At 32.3% G+C, this 18,721-nt stretch overlaps 1 long non-coding RNA gene and 1 pseudogene across 1 annotated transcript; both read left to right on the top strand.

The window, feature by feature from the left end:
- Positions 1–1,450: 1,450 nt before the first annotated feature.
- LOC145138896 (putative pre-mRNA-splicing factor ATP-dependent RNA helicase DEAH9) lies at positions 1,451–14,684 on the top strand (annotated as a pseudogene).
- A 2,391-nt stretch (positions 14,685–17,075) lies between these two features.
- On the top strand, positions 17,076–18,343 carry LOC145136433 (uncharacterized). Its single transcript, XR_013720451.1, has 3 exons — positions 17,076–17,289; positions 17,888–18,093; positions 18,286–18,343. It is a non-coding gene; the product is annotated as an uncharacterized LOC145136433 (long non-coding RNA).
- Positions 18,344–18,721: the final 378 nt, after the last annotated feature.

Genomic DNA, 18,721 nt, shown 5'->3' with positions numbered 1-18,721 from the left:
GAGAGAGAGAGGAAGGATCATATGAGAACTCATAGTTTCCCGAAAACCTGAGAACTAAAAGTGGACATTTGGATTAAAAAAATTAAAGGCTAAGATCCTTTGTGACATTTTTGTAAATAATTGGGTAAAAAACACGGGAGGATACCTAAAAATATAACATAAGGACATTTTAGGGATAAACCCAAATAAACATATCGAATCCCTCTCTCTCTATCGATCAATCCCTTTTCCCGATTCTTCACTGACTCCATCGACATCCTCCCTAATTCCATCGGCACCTCCCTCCACCTCCGCCTCCGCCTCCAACGCCCACCCCTACCTGTATCAACGACCAACACGGTCTAGGATTCGTTGTTTTCGGTCATCTCGACTCCATTGAAGGTGCGGTCTCTTCTCCTTCATCCATACGTCTGTAGAAGACTACTCATACATCGACCTACCATTCTCTTCGCTGAAGATCCTCCAGCCTCCCTCTCATCTCTGTCAAGCATCGATAATTCATCATTAATCGAAAAAAATCGATTAAGCTCATGGATCGCAAATACCAACCGCCTCCATCTGCAAATCAGAATCGATTTCTCGCCTTCTGTTTCGATTTGAATGCTCTGGTTGATCTCTTTCCTCTAAATCAATCTAGTTTGGTGAATTTGTTATGCATTACAGCAATCAGAAGCAATCGTAAATCAACTCAGGTTCGTCTTTTAATCCTCAATTAGAATCTACTGCCTCATGTTGATTGTGTTTCTTGAAGCTATTTTGAAATCGTTGATTATCTTTTGATTATTTATTTATGATTTATTAATGGATCTTTGTAATTTTGATTACCTGTATTCCTTTGCTATTACATAAATCTCCATCTTCATCGCATTCCAGAACTCACCGCACCGATGGCGGTGTCGATCCAAAATCCATAACCAGAGTCCGAAATCCATCGTCTCCTCCGTCAATTGTCTCCTTATTCATTGCATCAAGTAAGGTGAAGACTCTACGCAGATCGTTGAAATGCAGGATCCTTCGAATCTGAATTCTTAGCCACAAAATGCGGTGGCGTTTCCGTTTAGGTCGTGTCATCATCCACTCCGTCTCCAGTAAGTTCATTCTCATGTGCAATTTCTTTGTTGCTCATTACTCGAATTTAGCATTTCAAGTTCTCTACAGCGAACGACTAGGTTAATTATAAAAAGAAAAAAGAAGGCAAACAATGCTTTTAAATATTGGTGCTCGATCAAAGTTCAGTGGATCATTCACCCGAGTTACTATGGTAAAAGCTTTTCATTTAGCTGTGGATCCATTCAGATATTCATTACTAACTTCATCAATTGACTTTATATACAGGATGGTTCCAAAGTTTTAGTTAAAGGAAACGCTTGTTCTGATTCTCATGATTCATTGCTTAAAGGTCATAAAAACCATTTCTGTGTTACTGTTTGGTTGGTTTGTATAGAAGAATATGACACCATTGGCAATTTACACTATATTTATTCAACAGTCTTTCAATATTATTTGCAATTCACCACATTTTTTAAGTTTTGGGCAAGAGATTTGACCATATGATGATATAAACTTTTTATCTTTGACTATTAACACTAGGACAATACTCTCCAATACCTAGCAGCACCTGTAAACATAAAGATTAATTTTTTTTTAATTCCAAAATTGGCCCTGCAAGCAGCAAGCAAGAAGAAGAGTGAAATGGAAATCCACCTGAAAGCAAAATTGGTTATACTATTCGATTTGAAGATGTCACAAATTCAGTAAGACTTTATCTGAAGCTCAATAAATGATACATTTATCCAATAATCCTTGGTCTAAACACAAGAAATAACAACAAACTTTTATTTATTTATATTTATCTTTTTGACAGGAGTTAACAAGGATCAAATTTCTAACAGATGGAGTATTACTAAGAGAAATGATGGATGATCCTCTTTTAAGCAAATACAAGTGCTGTTTCTAATCAATTGTTCTTTATAATCTGACATTATCAATTTCTTTAATTTATTGTTTTTACTTTGTTATATTTTCAAATTATTTGTTTCTTCTTAAAATGGGAATTATATTTCAGTGTGATTATGGTTGATGAAGCTCATGAGAGATCCATTTCAACAGATATATTATTAGGTCTCCTGAAAAAGGTATCACTTAATGATTCAACATCTTTTTTTTTCTAATGACTTACTAAAAGAACATGTATCATTTTTATTTATTGTGAAATGCAAGAAATATCAATTCTTTTTTCATATATTTATTTATTTTTAATTTCTCAGATACAACGCAGAAGGCCTGAGTTGCCCCTGATTATTGCATCAGCCACAATTGAATGACTGAGTTTTTTCATAACAGGTTTTCCTATTAATATAACCATTTATTTCAAGGGTTAAATACTTATAAATATAATAAAAACATTAATAATTAAAGTACATTGATATATAACTATATTCATCAGGAAAATGAGGCCACAGTTGGAAGGAGAAGATAATGGACTGCAGACTGAACCTGCTATTTTGTCTGTAGAGGTATATTATAATATTATATTAATATATTATAAAAAATAAAACATAAATGATTATTTTTTATTATCTTTAAAATATATTATTTCAGGGTAGAGGATTTAATGTACAAATTTTTTACATTGAGGAACTTGTTTCAGACTACCTTCAAGCTACTGTTTCAACAGTAATGTCAATTCATGATAAGGTACACTACACCTGTTATTATTTTATACAACATTTGAAACAAAATATCTAATAATTCATTTCTTTTAATTATTTTATATACATTTTTTTTGTTTGTAGGAGCCAATGGGGGATATTCTTGTCTTTTTAACAAGGCAAGATGATATTGACACTGCAGTTCAAATGATCAAGAACAAGCCCAAAACAGTGGCAAATCTTCTTTTGGTATGTAAATAGCAACCTACTTTTATTTATTTATAAATTATAATTATAATAAGCAGTAGCAATTCCTATTGTGACATTTTTTTTATAAAATTTTAATTTCAGGAATGATTGTTTTGCCTTTGTATTCGGAACTTACTCGTTCAGATCAGTTTTTTTTTAAATGTTATTTTTTATATGGTTTACATTTGTATAAATTGTATATATAAAATTAAAATTATCATTCCCAAAATTTTTAGGACCTGGTGTTTTCCCCTTCCCCTAGAGGAAAAAGGAAGGTGGTGATCTCAACAAATATTGCAGAAACATCTCTTACATTAGAGATACTTTTGAGCAATTTTTTTTATTATATAAATAATAATAAAATTTTCATCTAAATTATATTTTCTTATTGGTTTAGAAATTTACTGGAGCAGGGTATTGTCTATGTTGTTGATAGTGGTTTCTCAAAACAACATTTCTACAACCCAGTATTTCCTCTCTTCTTTTAGTTTATCTAATACTATTTATTAATGATTAATATAAAAGATATTTAAAAAAAATATATTTTTTGTTAAACAGATTACAGATATAGAAAATCTTGTAGTGACACCAATATCCAAAGCATCTGCTAGACAAAGAGCTGGAAGGGCTGGAAGAGTACGCCCAGGGAAGTGTTACAGGTATACATTTTAATATTTAATAATCCTAATTTTTTTTATATATAAGAAATTTAAAACTTTTTTTTAATTGGGTATTATCTTTTTTAACTTATTATAAAGATAACCATTTGTTCCGGTATAAATAGTCAGTACCTGTTCTTCTACCCCGAGAGGGGCAGATTGGGATTGTTTAACCAATTCATGTAAGCGTTGACCTCTTGCCAGTTGATTCTGAGTAGCTTTATCGAGATCAGAAGCAAATTGTGCAAAAGCTTCTAATTCTGCGAATTGTGCCAGTTCCAATTTTAATTTACCGGCTACTTGTTTCATAGCTTTAATTTGAGCTGCAGACCTCACTCTGGAAACAGAGATCCCCACATTAATAGCGGGTCGGATTCCAACATTGAATAGATCAGCAGATAAGAATATTTGTCCATCAGTAATCGAAATGACATTAGTAGGAATATAAGCCGAAACATCTCCCGATTGGGTTTCCACTATTGGTAAAGCGGTCATACTTCCTTCACCTAAAAGAGAACTTAATTTAGCAGCTCTTTCCAAAAGGCGTGAATGTAAATAAAAAACATCCCCTGGATATACAATTATCAGGCTTTATACTGAAGATTATTTTGTGAATGAGATGTCTTCACATGGGATTCCCGAGATGCAAAGATCAAACCTTGTTTCCACTGTTATTCAGGTATCACTTATTATATAAATGCAATTTTTTTTATGAAATTTTATGAATAAAAAATTGGGTGACAATTTATTAAATTGTGGAAATTACAGTTAAAAGCATTGGGGATTGACAATATATTAGGGTTTGATTGGCCAGAATCACCATCAGCTGAAGCCATGGTTAGATCTATTGAAGTTTTATATTCACTTGGAGTTCTTGATGATGATGCTAAACTCACTTCACCTGTTGGTTTCCAAGTTGCTGAGCTTCCATTGGTATGTCATCCATCATCATCATCATCATCATCATCATCATCACTAAATGCAATAAATTTGTTTGTTGTTAGGATCCTATGGTGTCAAAAATGATTATAGCATCAGACAAACTTGAATGTTCAGAAGAAATCATCACTATTGCAGCTATTCTCTCTGTTCAGGTGCATAAATGATCATTCTCATGTTATTTGAAGTCATTGGTGATGATTATTTATTTATTTAATTTTGATAAAAATAAATAAAACTTTTTTCAGTAAATATGGATTTCGGTGAAAGGGCAGAGGGAGTTGGATGAAGCCAAATTGAGATTCGCTGCATCAGAGGTGTGTTGTGTTAATGTTATATGACTCGTAATTTAGTGAAAAAAATAAATAGCAACGTACTTTACTTTTATTTATTTTTGTGTAAATGTTAATATTTTAATAAATTTTTGTGTTGATTTTTGAAGGGTGATCATGTGACCTTCCTGAATGTGTACAGGGGATTTCTTCAGTCTAATAAATCATCAAAATGGTGTCACAAAAATTTCATCAATTACCATGCAATGGTAACAAAAGTATTATTTTTTCAAGAAAAAGAGTATCTATTAACTGTATTATTTTTTATATATATGCATGAGAACTCAACTGTAAAAATGGAAGAACAAGACTCGGAAGAAGAACAAGGATCTGCATGTGGATATGATTCAAAGTGTCATCCAAGAACTCTTCTATCAGGTCAATCATAATTGATAATGGTTTATGTTCGAATTTTCTTGAATTTTTGTATTTGTCTGAATCATGGTGTGACGGTTATAAGTAAATCACATATAATTCATATGTGAATTACATGTGATTCACATGTAAATCACAAGTAAATCACATATGAATTACATGTGATTCACATATAATTATGAATTACATGTGATTCACATGTAATTATGAATTACATGTGATTCACATGTAAATCACATGTAATTCACACATGATGCATATGTAAATCACATGTAATTCACATATGAATTACGTGTGATTCACATGTAAATCACAAGTGATTCACATATGAATTACATGTAATTCACATGTAATTCACATATGAATTACATGTAATTCACATATGAATTACATGTAATTCACATATGATTCACTTGTGATTCACATGTAAATCATAAGTGAATCACATATGAATTACATGTGATTCACATGTAAATCACTAGTGAATCACATATGAATTACATGTGATTTACATATATATAATATCTAATTCACATATGAATTACATGTGATTCACATGTAAATCACATATAATTCATATATGATTCACATATAAGTTACATGTAATTCCCATATAAATTACATGTAATTCACATATTAATCACATGTAATTCACATGTAAATCACAAGTGAATCACATATCAATTACATGTGATTCACATGTAAATCACAAGTGAATAACATATGAATTACATGTGATTCACATGTAAATAACTAGTGAATCACATATGAATTACGTCAATATGTACACATGCATTTTCTGTGAGTGATCTTTGTTAATTTTTTTTTTAATTTTCTTGTGAATTTCACATTTGAATTTTAAAAGATACAATCACATGTGAATATCACATTATATAATCACATTTGAATCTTACATGATATAATCTGTAACGCCCGTAGATCCGGGCTAGTCAATTTAGAGATAATAGGGGTCGAAAACGACTTTTCGACAAAAGATTATTTAGAATAAATAATCTTAACCAAGTTGTAGAATATGTCTCAAGGGTTCCGTACATATAAAGAACGCCGGAATCCGAGTTATAACGAAGAAGTTATGGCCCGTCGAAGTTTTACGGCAAAACCGACACGGCACCGAGAGACGTAAATAGTGAATTTACGGTAGAAGACTTTTTAGCCTTAGTGATCTAAACAAAAGTTGTATTATATGTTAAACCGAGAACATACAAAAAAAGAACGCCCCAAATCTGACTTCGTATGAGGAAGTTATGAATTTTCTAAGATTTCGCATATCAGTGCACGGCCCGAAACTCGAATTTTAGTTCGAGCGGTTTTTAGCTTACGCGACCTAAATGAGAGTTGAAGATCTCATTAATAGGAACTCAACGGTAAAAATACAGATGAAAACGGAGTCTGTATGAAGGAGTTACGAATTTTTCGCGGTCATTTAACAGTCTAATCTCCTCCTACTGTTAAATTTAAGATCAGTCGAGAATTAGCTGATGGAGTCTAAATGAAAGTTGTAGATCTTGTTTTTACCTATGCGTGGATATAAAGAACGTCGAAAACGGAGCTCGTATGCGAAAGTTACGGGGTTTAGAAGTCGGCAGGGTGCTGCTGCAAAAGGGGTGACGTGGCTGAATATGGGCCAAATCTGACTTCATATGAGGAAGTTATGAATTTTCTAAGATTTCGCATATCAGTGCACGACCCGAAACTCGAATTTTAGTTCGAGCGGTTTTTGGCTTACGCGACCTAAATGAGAGTTGAAGATCTCATTAATAGGAACTCAACGGTAAAAATACAGACGAAAACGGAGTCTGTATGAAGGAGTTACGAATTTTTCGCGGTCATTTAACAGTCTAATCTCCTCCTACTGTTAAATTTAAGATCGGTCGAGAATTAGCTGATGGAGTCTAAATAAAAGTTGTAGATCTTGTTTTTACCTATGCGTGGATATAAAGAACGTCGAAAACGGAGCTCGTATGCGAAAGTTACGGGGTTTAGAAGTCGGCAGGGTGCTGCTGCAAAATGGGTGACGTGGCTGAATATGGGCCAAGGCTTTCTCCCCAAGAAAAGCCATCAGGTGATGACACGTGGCACCGACTCGACGAGTCCGTGAACCGACTCGGCGAGTCCATCAGGATTTCACCCTATAAATAGAGGTGTCGGGTTCTCTCATTTCCCACACCTCTCCCCTTCAACTTTCTCTCTCTAGACTCTCTCTCTAAGCTCCCAAACCCCCCCTAAAGCCTAGTTAAACCCCCTAGCACCCGAAGGAAGCCCCGAGGCTCCCGAAGCCCCGAGAAAAGAGCCTTTCGGCTCAGGAGCGCTGCTCCGGCGAAGCCCGGTTTTGAGAAAAACCCGCTGTAAGTAAGCTACGTCTACCCTATCTTTAGTATAACTTATGTTTCAATATAGTAATGTTATTAGGACCTTATAATAAATATTTGGGCTATTATTATGAGTTATATTGAGTGTTATTTAACGCTTATATAATAATAATAGCTAGACTATTAATTAGTCGCGGTTAACGTTAGACTAAACTCTAGTGGTAATGATACTAGGTTTTGTTCGAGGGAAATTGTTTTAATAGTAACGAAGTGATGTCCGAGTACCGAGTCATCACCTTATCAGGTGAGTGCATAGTCCCTTTCATCTTACACATAGATATGAAGTATTTAATATAAATTACGTGCTATGTGTGCATATTGTCTATATACTTGTTGTCTATGATGCGTGAAAGATTTTAAACATATTTTAAATGATTTAAACTGTATATGTATTTTATATCTATAAATATGTTGGGTATAACATGGGTAGATGAATGATGAGGGACGAAAGCTGATATAGAGGAACATTGGTAGTGTGGACATAGTGCCCTATAGGTGGACATTGGCAGCAATGGACCTAGTACCCTATAGATGGGCATCGGCAGATGCGCCATAACCTGTAGATGTTTTTGGATCTACGAGGTACTCTAAACCTCCTAGCAGCTGCGCTCTAAGGATAGTATCGGCAGCTGCGCCTAATAGAGGACATTATAACCGTGACAGTAGTGTTTAAAGGACAATACCGGTAGAAGCGCCCTATAAAGAATGTCACAATTCTGGCAGATGTGCCTAAGTGATAATATTAGCAGTTGTGCTTGACAGATGTGTCATTAACAACGATGGATTTCGTGCCTATTCCTTAGGATAATCCTTCGGAATGAATGAACGAGGAATAGCTGATTCTTAGGGTAGATCCTTAAGAGTAAAGAAGATAATGGGGATGGGTAATTGGGTTGATTGTTTGATGTTTAAACATAATAATTATATTATTGTGGGTTGAAAACCCTATGTACTCACCAGGTTTCCCAACCTGACCCACTCAAGCTTATTTGTATCACAGGTGTCGATATGAAGCTACTTTACACTGAGAGATTTAAAAGAGATGTAGATCACTAGTGTAAATGAATGTAAGTTCTGTTTATGCTTATGTTTCTGTATTGACGATGACATCCCAAGGTTTTGAAAATGAATAAAAATACATTTCTTCGGAAATGCTTTGATAATGTATTTATCATGTTTTTCTGGGAACAAATTCCGCAACATTTTTATTAAAAGAGGTACTCTGATTTTTATAAAGCATAAACAAAATCGGTCTTTTCTGGCCGTGAAAATGGGAATGTCACATAATCACATGTGAATCTTACATGATATATACTTGTGCATTTTTCTGAGTGTTCTTGCATTAATCAATTTTTTTTTTAAATTTTCTTGTAGGTTTTGAAGAATTTGTTGAAAATATTGAAGAGGTGAAAAGTGATAAATTGAAGAAAATATGGAAATCTTGATATGAAGAAATGATAACACTGTGAATCTTTGTAGTTTTTTTATATTTTATTTTGTATCGAATAAAATACTTGTATTATGTTTATAGATTGATTAATAAAAATGAAATTTTTTATAGTTTACTTACGAATATTATAGTATAAGAAATATGCATATATGCATTTGAAAAAAATATGCATATATGCACCTAAAAGGTTGATTTTTTTGTTAAAAAAATGCAGTTTTGAAAAATATTGCATTTTTTTTATAAAAATCGCAGTTTTTTTTTTTTGAAAAAATTGCAGTTTTTCTGAAAAAAAGAATGCAGTTTTTTTCTAGAAAAAATGCAGTTTTTTTTGAAAAAAAAATACAATTTTTTTCTAGAAAAAATACAGTTTTTGAAAATAAGATGCAGTTTTTTAAAAAATATTTTTTTTCATTTTTTTGAAAAATTCATGTTTTTTGAAAAAAATTAAAAAATCTCCATTTTTTAAAAAAATCAATTTTTTTTTTAAAATAAATCCGAAATTTTGAGTTATTTTGTTAATTTTTAGACATTTATATTAATATATTAAATAACACAAAAAAATTAAACATTAAATGAGATTGGTAAGATGACGATGATGTCCTTAACGAATTACTTTTGATCCAACGCTCCACTTTTAGTTCTCGGGAAACTTTGAGTTCTCAACCGATCTCAACCCTATATATATATATATATATATATATATATATATATATATATATATATATATATATATATATATATATATATATATATATATATATATATATATGGAAAGCAAAAAAATTCTAAAAAACCCCTAAAAAATCATAAAAATGCATAAAAAAATAGTTAGAGATCACAAATCTTTTTTTTTTTTTGAATTTATATTCTTAAAAATCGCAGTTTTTTTATAAATTTGCCGAAGAAAGAAATTAAAAAATCGATTTTTTTATTTATTATTTATTATTTATTATTTTTGGTTTTTTTTTTTCAAAAAAAATTTCAACGAAATTATATAAAAAGTTGCGATTTTTAAGAATATAAAGTTAAAAAAAAAGATTTGTGATCTCTAAGTATTTTTTTATGCATTTTTATTATTTTTAGGGTTTATTGTTTTCCATAGAACCTAAACCTATATATATATATATATATACACACACACACACACACACACACACACACATTAGGCGTTTATCCGCGCCAAGCGTAGGGTGCCAATATTATTTCCAGAAATTAGTTTTTAGAGGTGATTAGTTTTTTTGTACAAATAGTTTAAAAAAGAAAATGTTATGAATTAAAAATAAATGTACTGCTCTTTTTTATATAAATATACATTGTTGATTACAAACCCGATTAAATCTTCGTTTTTTCAAAATAATTATGATTTATTTTGTTTTTTTTTTCCACAACAAATGGGCAGCGAATAGGTTCATTCGAAAATTATTTCCAGTTGGAAATATGTTATGTTTTAAGGAACACAAATTAACTTTCGACGAATGGTTTCCTTTCGGTGTTTATTTGTCATTCACAAACATCATTTTTATTTTCTATTTTGATTAAAAACAGAAGTATATTGATTTTTTCAGTATAATTAGATTTATATTGTTTTCTTTTGTCACAACTGACATGTAACTGATAAATCACTTAGGGGAGACCATTAATAGGTCTAGGCGGTCGACTAAGGTCAAGAGACTAATCAACGCATATAGGGAGATTCTTAATTGTTCTAGGCGATCGACTGACAAAATTAATTAATGTATTTCATGCATAATAAGATTTGGGGGGGGGGGGGGGTTAATCTTGTCTAAATCTTTCATTTGCATGCTTCATTCTTAATAAGTATCTACTTAATTATGAATATTATGATGGTCCGAACTTACGGTACAAAATATTTTATTTCTGAAGTTAATAGACGCCCATTGTTTGGTTCCCAATTCACCAATTCCATTACTCATCTACCGAAAGGTCGACCATGTTCATTACTCATACTAAGAAAAATTTATCAATCAGCTATATCAATTCCATTACTCATGCACATCAACACCATCGACAAAAATTAACTATATCATCATTGACAACAAAAGTTTTGTGAGTAACTCAAACACTCTATTAGAACTAAGCAATAAAATGAACACAATGATTGTTAAGAAATTGAGTACATGATCAAACAACATCAAAACCTCATCATCTATGCCATTGATTTTTAATAACTAATATGGTTGAAACCTCATCAAAGTTCATTATATTTAAAGAAAACTCAAAAATATATCTTTACTCTTTTGTCGGTTAAACTCTCCACATCTTCATCACCACTTTTCTTCTATTTCCTACACAAGTTTTCATAAAAGTAACTGATTAAAAATTTACAAGAGGTGAAACGGTCATTGGTAAATGTTTAGATGAAATAGATGTTTAAAACTTATTATCATGCCAATAAGCTTAAATAAAAATCATAATACCAATTAGAATGAATAATTTTTATCATCTAACATTATGATAACCCATTACCCATGTGATCAACCTATATATTATATTTACATTTACAATATATACATATATAAATAATTATATGTACATATTCATGACGAATTATATGGTTTATGGTTTTTAACGTAAAAGGTAAAAGAAAAATATAATATCTAAATAAAATCCAAATTAAAAGGCCTGAGCTTTACTCGCATTCATCCAAGAAAGACTGATGCTTGTGATCTCTCGAAAAAGAATTATAAACCATATTAAAAAATCATGCCAAATACAACTACTGATTTCTAATTTGAGAAAAAAAATCAAAAATAAATTAGAAATCAAACGGAAACAACATGAGAATATGCTTACGGGTTAACTCATGGTCTTCATTTTTAGGTTCACAATCAAATAACCTTGTATGTTTCAACCTTTTTTTACTACAAAAACTTTAAAATCGATATTAACTACAAATAATCTCTATTTTGAAATTGATAGAAGTTTAACATTTAGAATAAAGAAAATTAAACCTGATGCGAGAATGAGATTCTCTTCACCTCTCTTACCTTAAAATGAACCGGGGATCGTTAGCCGATTGATATAACATGATTTTTTTACGATGGTCTTGACCTCATTTTAATCCATTATTTTTATAACAAAAATACCCCCATATGCTAAAAGAATATCTAAGAGTAAACAGCTATATGATTTCATAAACATGACCTCTTCTTTGTCCATGAATCTCAGGAACACAATACCTTCATAGACAAAAAAAAATATGGCCAAATAAAGAAAACCAATTTTAAAAACTATAAAATGAGAAACTATGACAAAAAGGATGCTAGCTCATATTGAAAGTTGAAAGTAGAATGTTATTTACTAAAGTTGAAAAAATAGTTGTTGATGTTATTACCTGGATGCCAAATCTGAAAAATAGCATTGCACTATCTTAGATGATGCAAGTTGCATTGTTGCTGTGGACCTACTGTTACTTAGGTGTTGTTACTGTTAGTTTGTTTCAACATAAGGTGACATGGATACTGTTAGTTACCTGAAATGTCATGAATCGGTTCTTGAGATTATAGAAAAGCAATGTACTTGATTATTTTACCCAAATACATACATGTGTATAAAATTTTCCCTCCACTACTTTGTAAAATGCATTTTCCACCCTTCTATTTTTTAAATGTTAGTAAAGTATATGTCAATACGTAAACTGCAACTTTAATCCCTCAACTTTGTATAATCTGTCACTTGCAACCCCTTTGTTTTGTAAAAAATTTCATTCATTTACTTTTTAAAATATCACTTTCATCCCTTCCACCTTCAATTTTGTATCACTTTTACCTTTTTGTTTTCTAGACTATATATATGATTTTTACTTCTCTAATTTGTAAAATGCATTTTCCACCCCCTTATTTTTTGAAATATTACTTTGAACCGTTCAACTTTGAACTTTGTAAAATATCACTGGTTTAATCAGTTCTCACTTTTAATATGCAACGAATACACATAAGAACCCGTATCAAAACATGGAGTCAATTACTGGTATATGTATATGGACCAAAAGTCAGAAACTAAAAAAAAAAAAGCTAACAATGGGCCTATATGTAATTTTATTGATAACTTTGTTGAAAACGAAACATATGACATTGGTGGAAATGGTTAAACGGGTCGCAACCTAAATTGTATTTAAATGTTTACAATCTTTTAAATTATTTATGAAAAATATATTAATATAATATTTTAATTTATGTATGATTGTCGGTGGCTAAATTAATCCCACCAACCTATTAAATTCTGTTTACACAAGTTTCAGTATTAGTCATGGCGACTGGTTTTGTCATTTCTAATTAAAATTGTGTTGAAAGGGTCAAATCGCCAGGACAGGAAGACATGTGATGCAGAAACGATTGAAGCTTCATCTATGAATTGATGTCAAAAGTCAGTTTCAAGCACGACGGTGGAGCCAAGTAGCCAACACCTCCAACTTTCCTATAAAATAACAACCATTAAATAGTTATATATTATAAGATCACTGTAATTGCATAATAAACAAATTTCAATATGGTTCTGTTTAGATATTTTAACTTTTAGTCATATTTTACGACTAAAATTTTGAGTTTGTTTCATCTAATTCCTCAAACTAAAATGTTATTCTGTTTTGAGAAATGAGAATGAATTTAACAGATAAAAATAAAAGAACAATATATTATTAGCCATATTCTCTTAAGTTTTTTTTTTTCCTAAACATATTCAAAATATAAGAAATTTCCTCATCTACGTTCTACCAACAACTTCACAAGGCCTACGAAGTGGAGAACTTACTATGAAAAGCTCAAAAACATTATGTTTTTGAGCATCTGACAGTGGTATCCCTCATTTAGTCGATTTGCAGGGGTTCATACGAAACACACCACCAGCGAAATGGGCCTGTAAAATGGCCCATGCGAAATGGGCTTATGAAATATTTAATTATTATATATATATATATTAAATTTGTGGAGGAAAGGAACAGTTAAATTGACATATTTTGTCCAGGTTTCGTCCCCTTGATTTACATATCCGGTCCCTGTACTTCTTTAATTTATTCATATATATTAAAGATGGCCACTTCTTAGGAATAGTGTCGGTTTGCCGGTCATTTTATCCCCACACCTGTAGGTAATCGATCCTTCCAGTTTCTTCCTTCCACCGTTTCTTATCCACATCCTTTTGATAAGAAATCCAGCCAGTCTTCTTCACCGCCTTCTGTATTTGGGATTTTTTGGTCACCCTCTCCATGAAATTTTTTGTTTCAGGACGATGAGTTGAAGAAGAGCACAATGCTCAGATATGGGTTTCTATTTGGGCCTCAGAAATCGGAACTCGGAAGCGATTTAATCCGCCGTTCGCGCACCCTTCGTCACCACAGTCGCTACACCCACCCACCTACGAGAGCTCCTTTTGTTGAATCGTCAAAGGGTCGAGGTTTTTCTATTCGGTTACGTTTCAATGGGAAACAGAGCACACTTCTTTGTCAAATATTGCATCAAACCTTTGTTGCCTGCTCCGTTCGTCCGTCCGCTTCTTCACCAGAACTCCTAAACCCTACCACCATCTCCGACCTGTATTGGTCTTGGTCGGTTGCGGATCGTAGTCGACACTTCAGGTATGTCGTGTTCTTAAAAATTCTCCCTGCTACTTTGTTGTTTTAATCGGTCAATCACTAACCGTCGAGATATTATTTACGCTCAAGTCCCGATTACTTCTTCATCCACCTTTCTAGTTTGTCGCCTCTAGGACAGAAACAACAGAACGAAGCTATCAGCAAGTGGCAGTGGCGATGGTGGTGTTATTTAGAGTAAGGAACGGAAGGGTTCTGTCCCATACCTCCGATTTGGGTTCCGAAGTGTGGATTTTTAGCGAGATGGATGTCGGCTGCTATCTTCACCGGTTGTCGATGGTTTATCCGGTTTCCACAGACCATCAACTCGCGTTCATATATATTCTTCCTGTGACTCTTCTTCTGATCAGAAGTTGTTAAGTTGCTTCCCTCTCCTGCTGCCGCCTCAACCTTTCGTTCCTAAACCCCTTGCATCACTTCCAATTGAAGAAAACCTTTCTCCAATTTAAAGGTACATTCCTGCTTGCCTTCGATTTTGAAGGTACGTATGCAGATTTTTGATATTTTTTTCGAATTAAACAAGCATCCATGTGAAAACCTAACTTTTACTCTACTGAAGATTCGATTCAAATTCCAGGGGATTGACATTTTCTACCATCAGTGTCTTGGGCGTGTGTGCTACAAATGGTGAGGCTGACGACAATCCTGACCAAGGTTATTGACAAGCGAAGCGACTCAGCAGCTTCCGCCACCATGATTGTTCCCGTGGCCACGAAAACCCAATTTCACCCCATCTCTGATCTGTCTACCCTAATCCATGGCTTCCTCCAATGATGGCGTTGAAAATTAACACATCGTTGTTGTCGAATGATGATAAAGTGAACTTTCTCATCGGTGGCGTTGATGTAAACAACGTAGGGTTTTGTTTCCATTCAAAATCTTCATATTTACTAATTTTTCCACTCATATAACCCTTTCAGACAATAACATTGATCTAAACCCTAATTCTTATGTGGGTTTTGTTGATCGGTTTTTATTTACCTGTTTCTTACGAGCATTTGATGTAATTATGTTTTGTTTTGTAGGATAGTTTCAGTCTTCCACCTGATTACTTTTCACGATCTGGGAAGTCTTTACAGTTTAATAATTATTCTTATGAATTTTAGTGGAAATTGTGTAGCTCAATGATGCTGCTTTCGATCTCTCAAATGGACCAGTGATTGAGCAGGTTAGGAGTTTCTTACCTTTTGTTTCGTCCAAGAATTATGCTAATTTGATTGGGATTTATCATGTGGAATAGATAAGTATTAAAAATTTGAATACTCTGAGATACAATGATTTGACCTTTAAAGTCAAAACTGCTCCAAAATTCAGTCGTCTACATCTGTTCCCTCCACCGCTTTTGTCAACCAAACGTCTGCTTAGCTGAGGTATGCTGATTTTCCTTTTTTTACCTAATATTTGTTCAGTTTTGCTTGATTTAGTTTCTCTATTTTTATTTCTCATTAGTTTTTTTTTTGTCTATTTCCAGTGTCCCGCACAGCTTGAAAGAGTAAATTCATCACAAAAAGAAAAAAAAATTGGTTCAGGTAAGTATCCTCACATATTTTTGTCATAAATTCATGTTAATTTACTTTGTCCCGTCTTACATTGAAGTTAAGTAAGGTTGGTAGTTATATCGACAAACATAACAAAGAAACATGTTATTGGATTGAAATTAGAATTGTCGAGTATGGTTTGGACAACATAGAAGGTCTTCCACCTCATGAATTTGATTGTAAATCGAGGCAACAATTGAATGGATCTATTAAAACCCACTTTCTTTGAGCATTACAAGCCATTAACATATATTTCACTTTCTATTTTTCAGTACATGCCATTGTTTCTGGATTTGCTATGTAATTGTTGAATTTGCATCCCAACTTGATTATCAATTATTCTTATTAGGTTTACATCTGGATGTTGCTGGAACTTCCCACACCCTCATATATCTTGAACGGGTTAGTTCTTTTTTAGTGTACTTCACATTTTTGGTCGCTAAGTAAACCGACTCTTTCAGTTTTTTTTCCCAAAAAAAATCTCTTGCTGTTTTCGACCTTATTTGAGGTTTTTTTAAACGTTTTTGCTCTTTGTTCCAAGTAAAATGACTATATGTAAAAAAAAACTGAAAATGAGGACCAAAATTATAAAAATCATCTATACTTAGGTACCAAAAGTGTGCTTATACTCTTCTTTTTCAACCTGTGTATGCAAATGACAAAATGACTTATATACCCTTCATTTGTTTCTATTTTGTCGTTCATAAGTGGATAAAAAATCATAAGGTAAAGTGTAAAATGGACCATTAATGAAATACAAATATGAGCTTACTAAAGTTGTAGAAGAATTAGGAACCGGTGAAATTTTGCTCAACTGTGATGGTATCTAATCAATAATCAAACGACACGCACATTTTTCAGTTTCTTTCTTTCTTTATTTTTTTTTGAAAAAGTGTTATAGTTTATGTATGAATTTTTATTTTTTTATATCCAGGTCAGGGAAAAAGATTTGATATTAATCTGATAAAACTATTCTCGGATGCTATGAGCATACCAGTGATCGCAAGTATTGGTGCAGGAATTGCTCAACATTTCTCACATGTTTTTCAAAAGAAAAAGGCTTCAATGCCTGATGCAGGCATTTTTCATAAGAAAGAGGTATTGCAATTATTAATTAGTGTTTTACAGAAAATATATAGAACATTCATAGAAAAAGTGTTCTACATCCTAAACATATCAAACTAACTCAAGTATATTCTCATTTATGCATTATTTTATGATAATTTGATTGGTTTACCGTGTGTGTTATGCTATTTCTGACCTTTTTTTAGTTTGTGTTATTTAAACACCAATCATCTTTATCATTTGCTCTTTAAATAGGAAAAGGCAATTTACATTTCTATTTTTATGTTAGCATGATAGTTGACAGAAATGGTCCCTGTTGTACAATAGACAACATAAAAAATCTGCATTTGTCAATTACATATCTGGTGCCTGATGTAGCAAACAATTACGTAATTGGTCCCATCACAGTTAAATGTTACAAAAAAGTCCCTATGACATTAAATTCTTACGTAAATGGTCCCTGTGACAGTTTACTATTACAAAAACCAATTATGTAACAGTTAACCATAACATGGACCATTTATGTATCAATTTACTGCCATATGGACCATTGTTGAACAATTTGCAACAATGATTTAGAATTGAAGTTTCAAGATATTATAAATTCTCCTTCTATTGATGTTGATTGTAGGAAGATTAATAATTTGGCTGGAAAAAATCGATTGGATTCAACATTCTTTTTGGTGACTACAAAAGTTTGGTTAGGTGCAAAGGAGACAAAACATGATGAAAGATGAGGTATGGGGAAAGAATGGAATTGTATATTCCATTGGAATCAATAACGGCTATTGGAATGGAATGGAATGAACCATTTCTGAATCATATTACTTATAACAGGTGAAAGACATATTGTACCATTTTTTGAATGAACCATTTTTATAGTTTTGTCCCAAAGTTTAGAAAACGTATGAAGGTTGGATGTTAGCAACCTTTTTTTTCTGTGAAGAATATCGATTCTAAATTTATTGAGTAAATATGTTTGAAATGGTGTAATATAAACTAACAGGTTCAATTTTTTATTATATGAAGGTCCTTTTTGACAGACCTCTCTATGAGATTGGTCATTTCAGCCAAAGACTTTATCAGGTGAGATACATTCCCTTTTCTTTTTGTTTTGAAATTCAATTTTTTTACATGCGATTTATGTTAAATCGACGGTTTCCCCTTTTAACAGTCTTTTCATTTGAACTATTTTTTTATAAATTAAAGTGGTTCCCTATTTTCATTATTTTTTATATAGCCGTCGGTTTAAGGGGGAAAGAAGAAACAGCTACAGACTTTTCTTTTTGTCCCAAAAGTAACAAAAAAAGATCAACAAATATGTGCAGACGTTTAGAAGGTCACTCTTGGTGTTTTTTCCACAACCAACTAGAAAAATGTTTACTTGGATTAGTTTCTCACTGTTGGTGTTTTTTTTTCCCTAAAACTAACTGGAAAAATGGTTTCTTGGATTAGTTTCATTGAC

Source organism: Lactuca virosa, chromosome 9 (genome assembly GCF_052849685.1).
Source record: "Lactuca virosa cultivar CGN04683 chromosome 9, Lactuca_virosa_CGN04683_v6, whole genome shotgun sequence".
In the NCBI taxonomy this organism is placed as follows: Eukaryota; Viridiplantae; Streptophyta; class Magnoliopsida; order Asterales; family Asteraceae; genus Lactuca; species Lactuca virosa.
Note: the sequence above shows the minus strand (reverse complement) of the source record. Positions and strands in the feature narration are given on the sequence as shown.